We start from the raw sequence: 8,590 nt of genomic DNA on the forward strand, positions 1-8,590 counted from the left end.
ACGTGCCATCACGCCAGGCTAATTTTTGTATTTTTAGAAGAGACGGGGTTTCGCCATGTTGGCCAGGCTGGTCTCGAACTCCCGACCTCAAGTGATCCGCCCGCCTCGGCCTCCCAAAGTGCTGAGATTACATGTGTGAGCCACCACACCCGGCCCCTTTGGATTTTTCTATCCCAGCCCCAAGCTTGGGACGAGTCTGGGGCACCCAGATACCCTCCCATGAACCTGCACCATGCTCAACCGCCTGCACACAAGCAGCTGTTCCTCTTACTCCGTGGCTCCTCGCACATCTGCTTCCTCTCGCCCCGTACTGGGACGTGGAAAGACCTTAAACGCCCGGGAGATCCAGAAAATGAAGCGCAAAACCTGGGCTCCTGGGAGGACCCGAGGGCCTGGAGATGGAGGCTGGGCAGGTCCAGCACTGCTGAAGCCAAGGGAATGAGTGACTTCTCCAAGAGCAGGCTGAGTCATGCTGAGCCTCACTGGTGCCCTAGTAGCAGGAGCTTGAGGACCAAGGATGGAACCTGAAAGATTCATGGTAGGGGTGAGGGGAAGAGCAGCCAAGAGTCAGGAGGGTCAGAAGTGTGTCTGATCCCTTGGCAGGGCACGGTGGCTCACGCCTGTAATCCCAGCACTTTGGGAGGGCAAGGCAGGCGGATCACCTGAGGTCAGGAGTTCAAGACAGCCCGTCTCTACTAAAAATACAAAAATTAGCTGGGCGAGGTGACACGCGCCTGTAGTCCCAGCTACTCAGGAGATTGAGGCAGGAGAATCGCTCGAACCCAGGAGGCGGAGGCTGCAGTGAGCCGAGATCGCACCACTGCACTCCAGCCTGGGTGACAGAGCAAGACTCTGTCTCAAAAACAGCAACAACAACAAAAGAACTATGTCTGATTCTGGAGGCCAAGACTGAAAGAGGTTCCGAGACAGAGGGTGTGGCCAACAGTGCCAGGTACAGCTGGTATAAAGGAAAAGTAGTCTTTTTTCCTTGACGTGGCCGTGCACAAACCCTCCCCGGGACCAAGCTCAGGGCTGGGCCACGACCAGGGGCCCTCAGGCTAGATCTGGTGCCGAGGAGACCTGCTGCTGAGGCTGGACGGGTGAGCCTGGAAGGGCGTGGACCCTCCACCAAAGCCCAGGGACAAGTGCCCCAGACCCCACTGAGCAGAAACAGGGTGGGACGGAAACCAAACAAACGGCTCCTTTAAAGCCACCTGAAATCCATGTTTGCGGAATGTTTGGTTTTCTGCTTCTCTTTCCTGCAGCAGGATATTTAAAGAAAACAAATCTTTAAAGGCTTCTACTCCAAAGCAAAGAGCGCTGTGTGTGCCTACTTCTGGTCTCCGCTTCAGGAACAAACCCCCTTTACTCTCTGGCCTGGATTGTACCCAAGGCAGCCAGAGCCTCCTGGCCAAGCTGGGCCAGCAGCCCAGGCCCCCGCCAAAGGCTCAGAGTGAGCTGGGCACCACCAGGCCTTGAGGCCTTCCAGAGGCTTCTACTCCAGGGCACTCTGAGGCCAGGGGGTGGCTAACGGACTATGCTGCCAGCTGGGAGCAGAGGGGCCCCATCTCTGCGCCACACCCAAGTCTGGCCAGCTCTTTCCCCTGGGGATAGATACTTGGTGGTGAAGAGAGGGAGCTGGGAAGGTCACCCAAGAAAGGTGAGCCGGGCCATCTGCTTGGGAGTCAGAATGAGGTGGCCCATCCTCAGCCTTGGCCATTTCCCAACGCTCTCTTTTATTTAATTTTTTATTTTATTATATAGAGACAGGGACTCAATATATTGCCCAGGCTACTCTCAAACTCCTGGACTCACATGATCCACTTGCCTCGGCCTCCCAAAGTGCTGGGATTACAGGCATGAGCCACCGCGCCCGACCCCCAAATAATCTACATTCAGAGCCTGCAAAAGAGTCGGGGCCCAAGGAGAGAAAATGGAGACAGAAGAGAAAGGGAGTTACTCCCTCCAGGTCCCCACGCCTGAGTCAGACCCTCTCACTGTTTCCCTGTTTCCTTTACAACCACCGCACACCCACCTGGTCCCGGCCTAAGGAAAGGAATACAAGTCCTTGAAGGTTTTCCCGTTTTTTGTTTTTTTGTTTGTTTTTTTCCTTCTTCTTCTTTCTTCTGTCTCCCAGGCTGGAGTGCAATGAAGCGATCTCGGCTCACCTCAAGCGATTCTCCCGCCTCAGCCTCTGGGATTACAGGTGCACCACCATGCCTGGCTAATGTTTGTATTTTTAGTACAGACAGGGTTTTGCCATGTTGGCCAGGCTGGTCTTGAACTCCTGACCTCAGGTGATCCACCTACCTCAGCCTCCAAAAGTGCTGGGATTACAGGCGTGAACCACCACACCTGGCCCATCATGTACCCTTCTGATCCTACAAGCGCACTGTGAGGTAGGCCGGGCATGGAGTTTAGTTTCAGCTTTGCATTGAGATCAGAGCGGCTCTGAGAGGTCGGGGCCTCATCCAGGGCCACACATACAGCTGGCAGCAGAGCCGCCTGTCGCCCAGCTCTCCGGGTGCCCGGCCTGTGCTCCCTGCACAGCCGCTTACTGCCCTGCCAGGAAAAGGCAGGCAGGAGGATCTTTCCACTCCCGTCAGGGGCTGAAGAACAGGCGTCTGGGAGCTAAATTTGGCTGGGGGACTCTCCCAGCCCAGACAGCCCAGGGCCTGCCCAGGGACCAGTGCTTTCACCCGCTGACCTCATGCCTCCACCACTACTCAGGACAGATAAGATTCAGCACAACTCAGGTTCAGCCAAAGGATACTAATGGGCCATGGAATAAATCCTGCCCAGAGCCCCGTTCACCTCAGGACTTGTCCTCAGACCAGGGACCTTCCTCCCTGGTCACTCAGTCAAGGAATCGCAGGAGATCAGTGCAAGAATAGCCCTGAACAGTCCGGGCGTCGTGGCTCACGCCTGTAATCCCAGCACTTTGGGAGGCCGAGACGGGCGGATCGCGAGGTCAGGAGATCGAGACCATCCTGGCTACCACGGAGAAACCCCGTCTCTACTAAAAATACAAAAAACTAGCCGGGCGTGGTGGGGGAGCCTGTAGTCCCAGCTACTCAGGAGGCTGAGGCAGGAGAATCGCTTGAACCTGGGAGGCGGAAGTTACAGTGAGCTGAGATTGCGCCACTGCACTCCAGCCTGGGCGACACAGCGAGACTCCGTCTCAAAAAAAAAAAAAAAGAGTAGCCCTGAAGCTCCTCCAGCACACCTGGTCTTTGCAGGCCCGAGACACCCACAAGAGTAACGGCAGTGCCTCATTCAGGAGGCTGAGGACTAAGCGAGCAAATGCAGGCCGAGCGCTTCCCCAGGCCTGGAGCTCGGGTAGCGCTCACCTGTGTCCTCAGTGTCCTCATTGCTACACTGCAGCCCGATCGCTGGGCCTTTAGGAGGAGGGACGTGCCCTTCCTGTTGACAGGCCAGGCCTCGGACCCAGCCGTCTCCTCTCCGTGGGGCGGCAGGAAGGGCCCAGGACTCAGGTGGCAGATCAGGGACCCCTGGCCTGGCCTCTGCTCGGCTGTGTGATCCCGGGGAAGCCCCGCCTTGCGTCCCCCACCGCCTTGGCTTCTTCTCACTGAGAAGTAGAGGAGGTGGCTGGCTCTTCAGCAGGGCCCCTTCCACTTTGGGAATCCCCGGTTTCAGCAGCAGAACTTCCCCGAGCAGAAAGCCGCTGGGAACGTGGGTGCCCGGGTGGGAGGTGGAAGCCCCAGGGAGAGGCAGACAGGGTGCCCTGTGCAGGCCCTGCCTCCAGCCTGGCAGACAGTTCCCGGGGCTTCCACACCCGGACCAGGGCCTTCCAGAACCGCAGCTAGTACATGAAAGCGGTCAGACAGTTGACTGTTCCTGGAAGCTGTGGTTCAGGAAAAGTGGGAGGGAGAGAAGGAGGGAGAGAGCAATCGAGGGAGAGCAGAAGAGTGTGTGATGAGAAGGAAAGACAGGAGGAGGAGGAGCAGGGGGAAGGGAGGACACAAGCCTGGAACGGTGAGAAGAGGTGAGGCAGAGGCCCACGTGGAGAGGCAGAGCCTGGGACACTGCCGCCGGGGAGGTCAGGGAGGAGCAGGGAGGGCGGAGGCTGTGAGCAGCCTCCCTGGAGCAGAGCGCGGAACCACCATTGCTTCTGACTTCCTTCAGCCTGAAACACTGCCTGGCCACAAAGCAGAAGCCGCAGTTGCTTTCTCAACAGGAGGCAGAGCCGTTGTTGGGTGATCTTCTTCCCATCCCCTCAAAGAACCTCAGCCCACGTCCCCACCCCCTTTGGCCTGGAGACACCAGTGTTGGTGGATTTTCTGTAAAACAGTAGCAAAGACCTCGTGTCCGAAGCGGCACCCTTCACCTCTGTGGTCAGGGCCACAGGGGAACCCGCACCGAGCCGGGCAGGAGCTGGCGGCTGTTGTCATGGGAACTGGCATCCCAAGGCCTGGCCTGCCTCCTGCCTCCTTTATCGTGCTATGATGGTCACTGCCCCCTCCACGAAGCACCCGCCGTGTGGGGGGGTTTGTGCCAAGCTCTTTCCATGCACTGTGTAATCCATGTCATAACTACACGATGAGACACGACGTGTGTGTGTGTGTGTGTGTGTGTGTTTTCTAGATATTAATCTTACGTTACAGAGGTTGGAACCAGGCAGCCCACCTTCAGAGCCCTCGTCTTAACGATGACCCTACGTTGAAATAAAATGTGGAAACCGCCCACAGACATACATCGTGGTGGTTACGGGTCATAGGAGCTGCCCTCCTGCCTCTTGGAAGCAACACGACCTTGGGAGCAACGCGACCTTGGAAGCAACGTGACCTTGGGAGCAACGTAACCTTGGGAAGCGACGTGACCTTGGGAAGCGACGTGACCTTGGGAAGCGACGTGACCTTGGGAGAGTGGCGTGTTTGCTCCGTGCTGGTTTCCTCACCTCAAAACCTAGAGTGACACCTTCACAGAGCAGTTGTGAGGATTAAAGGAGGTGCCTGAACCCCCGAGCACAGGCCCTGGCCCAGGCAGGGTCCATTGAGGGTTTGTTAGCACAGGAGTTGTGGAAGCCTTCAGCCCCCGGGCTGCTTCCCTCCAGCCATTCTTCCGCATGCTAAGAACTAAAGTGAAGGGATTCGGACCCAGATGAAGCATGGGTGCCAGGCACTGTGCCCAGCTGCCCGTGAGGGCCAGCAAGGTGCCTATGTCCGGTGAGGTACTAGGATTCTGGGCCCTGGATCCTGCAGTGCGATGATCTTCCCTTCCCCCATCTGTCCCTGCCCTGCTCCACCCTCAGCCACCTTCAGGGTCCCCACCCAAGGGTCAGGGCAGAGCAGGGCAGGGCTGAGCGGGAGGCAGGGGGAGGGGGTCATTATCGCCGGCAGCACAGGGCTGGAGACAGAGTTAAACCTTCTTATCAGTTCCCTGGGCTTGTGCTGAAATGCCCAGCCCAGCCCAGCTCCGAGGCACAGGCTCTGGGGAGCAGGGCCCTGCGGATGCCGGCCAAGCCTGTCTCCTCTGGAATGGCCCAGGACCAGGGATAGGGGCAGCGGCCTGGGCACCAGAGAGTCACCAGACTGACTGCGCAGTGCGATCCCACGCAACCACTTCCCTGTCTGGGCCCCAGAGTCCCTGTTTGTGAAACTGGGGGCTGGGGGCGGCTGGATAAGGCAGCCCAGGCCCCTTCCTCCCCTAGAGAGTTGGGATCCTGTGACCCCTGGGAGGCGGCTGTGACTGTCCGCCCTACAGACGAGGAAGCTGAGGCTGCACACGGGACGGTGACTTCTCCACAGCACACTAGCTGGGCACAGAGAGGAATGACGGGGCTGAGCTCCACCCCACGTGCCCATGAAGCCTGTGAGCTCCCCAGAAGGCGCATGGAGGAAAGGCGTGGAGATGGGGGCGCTGCTCTGGGCACCCCATCCCAGGGTCTAACCCCTTTCTTCAGGTCCTAGGGGCCAGCTGGGGACCTCTCAGAGGAGCCCTAGACAGGCAGGCGCCTGGCAGCTTTGCAGGCCTGGGGGTCGCTCCTCGGCTGCAGCCCACAGAAGGCAGAGATGGCAAGGCTTCCTGGGCGTGTGGACAGTGGGCCCCATAACTGGGCTCTGATAACACCCCTCCCCTTATCAGTGGGTCAAGGACTGGGCGGGGTGCATCTGAGAATCAAGAGTACATTCCGCAGAAGCAAGGAAGGGACAGAAAGGAAAAGTGGGTGCAGCTGAACCGAGGCCTCCCAAAGGCAAAGAATCCCTGAGGGGGCCCTGGCTTAGGGGAGACTGTGGAGTGGTGGGGAGTCAACATAAGGGACAGTCAAAGCCTCACTTAACCCTCCAGGAGCAAAGGGGCCTGATCCAAACGACTTTCCTGAAGCAACCTTAGAAATCCTGGGCTGGGGCTGGGCGCGGTGGCTCACGCCTGTATTCCCAGCCCTTTGCGAGGCTGAGATGGGCCAATCTCTTGAGTCCTGGAGATCGAGACCAGCCTGGCTAACATGGTGAAACTCTGTCTCTACTAAAAATACAAAAATTAGCTGGACACGGTGGTGCACACCTGTAATTCCAGCTACTCAGGAGGCTGAGGCACGAGAATCGATTGAATCCTGGAGGAGGAGGTTGTAGTGAGCCGAGACTGCACCACTGCACTCCAGCCTGGGCAACAGAGCAAGACTCCGTTTCAAAAAAAAAACAACAGAAATCCCAGGCTGGGAGGGACAGAGAGACCTAGGACCTGCATTTGGAGCAGGAGGCCATTGCCCTCAGAGGGGTCATGGTCTCCTCTGACACTTTGAGGAAAATTATGTCTGCCCAGTGAGGAAACTGAGGCCCAGCGTGTGAGGGGAGATGACTCACAGCTGGCTTAGGCCTGAAAGGCTCTTGCCTGAGGCTGAGTGAGTCAGTCCCTGCATACCTGGAGGCGAGGACCAGTAGGTGCCATCCTGAACCAAGGGACAGGGTGGCAGAGGAAGGGCAGGGCCTCCCCAGATACCGGGCCTGGCCTTCTTTGCCCCTGTGGGCTGGGACTCCAGGCAGGCACCACTTCTTCAACCACCCAGTTCCATAATTCACATCCGGCCTTGGCCCAGGCTCCTGGACCCCCTCCTCCGTGGCCCAGGCCAGGCAGGTGGGGGAGGCTGGGCCTACAGGGAAGGGCCTGAAGCCTCCAGGGCCAGTTGTGGCAGGACCCAGTGGGCTGGAGATCTGGAGGGACGTCCTGCATCGCCAGCGGCCAAGAGGACAGGGGCTGGGCCAGCATCCCCTGAGAATGGGCGCAGAGACACACACGCCTCCACGGTGCCTGGGGGTGCTCATCTGAACCCTTGGGGGACATCCTTCCGTCCCCACCTTCCTCCACACCCTGGCTTCACCCGGATACAAAGGTGGCAGGAAGCAAACAGTGTGGCAGAATCACTGGGACACTTGATAAAAATTCCTACCCTCCTCCGACACAGAGAGCCCGAGCCACGGGAGCCTGGAGAGGCCGAGCCACGGGAGCCTGGAGAGGCCGAGCCACGGGAGCCGGGAGAGGCCGAGCCACGGGAGCCTGGAGAGACCGAGCCACGGGAGCCTGGAGAGGCCGAGCCACGGGAGCCTGGAGAGGCCGAGCCACGGGAGCCTGGCAGAAAGGGGACGAGCCTGGCAGAAGGGACTTCCCTTAAGAAAGGGGCCCGGGTCAGTCTCGAAGGTGGTCCTTGGAGAAGCTCTGCGTGGAGTGTCAGCTGTGTGGTGGAGAAAATAATCATGATGATACTGGCTGCACCCATTGCGTGCCTACGGTGTACCTGTGTTCCCGATGTTTTGCACAAAACACCTCATTCTAGCCTCTGACAACCTTCCAGAAAGGTGACTTTATTCCCAGTCCCACGGTCACATTCTGGCCACTAGCAGAGCCACAGTTAGATGTGCCCCCAGCCCCCCACCCCAGGGGCCTGAAGATGTGTGGGGCCTGGGACCACCCCAGGGGCAGGACCAGAACCAGCTCCTGACTTCCCACCAGGAAAGAGGGACAAGGGTGAGACACAGCTGCAGGAAAGATGCAAGGCCGGGCTGTGGTGGAGAACGCCCCCACCCCTCCACTTCCCCAGGACGCCGCAGCCGGGAGGGGGCTGCTCCCAGCCTCAGGGCCCCAGAAGCCATAGGGCCAGCCCCAACCCCGCCCCGGAGGCTCCAGTGAGGCAGGGCTGAACCGGGCCAGTCTGGCGAATCCCTGGGCTGCGGGTGCCCCCTGCAGCCGGACGAAGGTGTGACTGGGCAGAGGCCAGGTCTTCCCAGCCTCGGACACCCTGACATGGTGGTTTTCTCTCCTATCACCTCCAGCTGTGGCTGGGAGCTGGGCCAGTCGGCTGCTGCAATTATTGTTGCCTTTTTTTTTTCTTTTTTTTTTTTTTTTTGAGACAGAGTCTCACTCTGTCACCCAGGCTGGAGTGCAGTGGCCGGATCTCAGCTCACTGCAACCTCCATCTCCCGGGTTCAAGCGATTCTCCTGCCTCAGCCTCCTGAGTAGCTGAGACTACAGGTGCCCACCACTGCTCCTGGCTAATTTTTATATTTTTTAGTAGAGATGGGGTTTCACTATGTTGGCCAGGCTGGTCTTGAACTCCTGACCTCAGGTGGCCTCG

Source organism: Macaca thibetana, chromosome 2 (genome assembly GCF_024542745.1).
Source record: "Macaca thibetana thibetana isolate TM-01 chromosome 2, ASM2454274v1, whole genome shotgun sequence".
Taxonomy (NCBI): Eukaryota; Metazoa; Chordata; class Mammalia; order Primates; family Cercopithecidae; genus Macaca; species Macaca thibetana.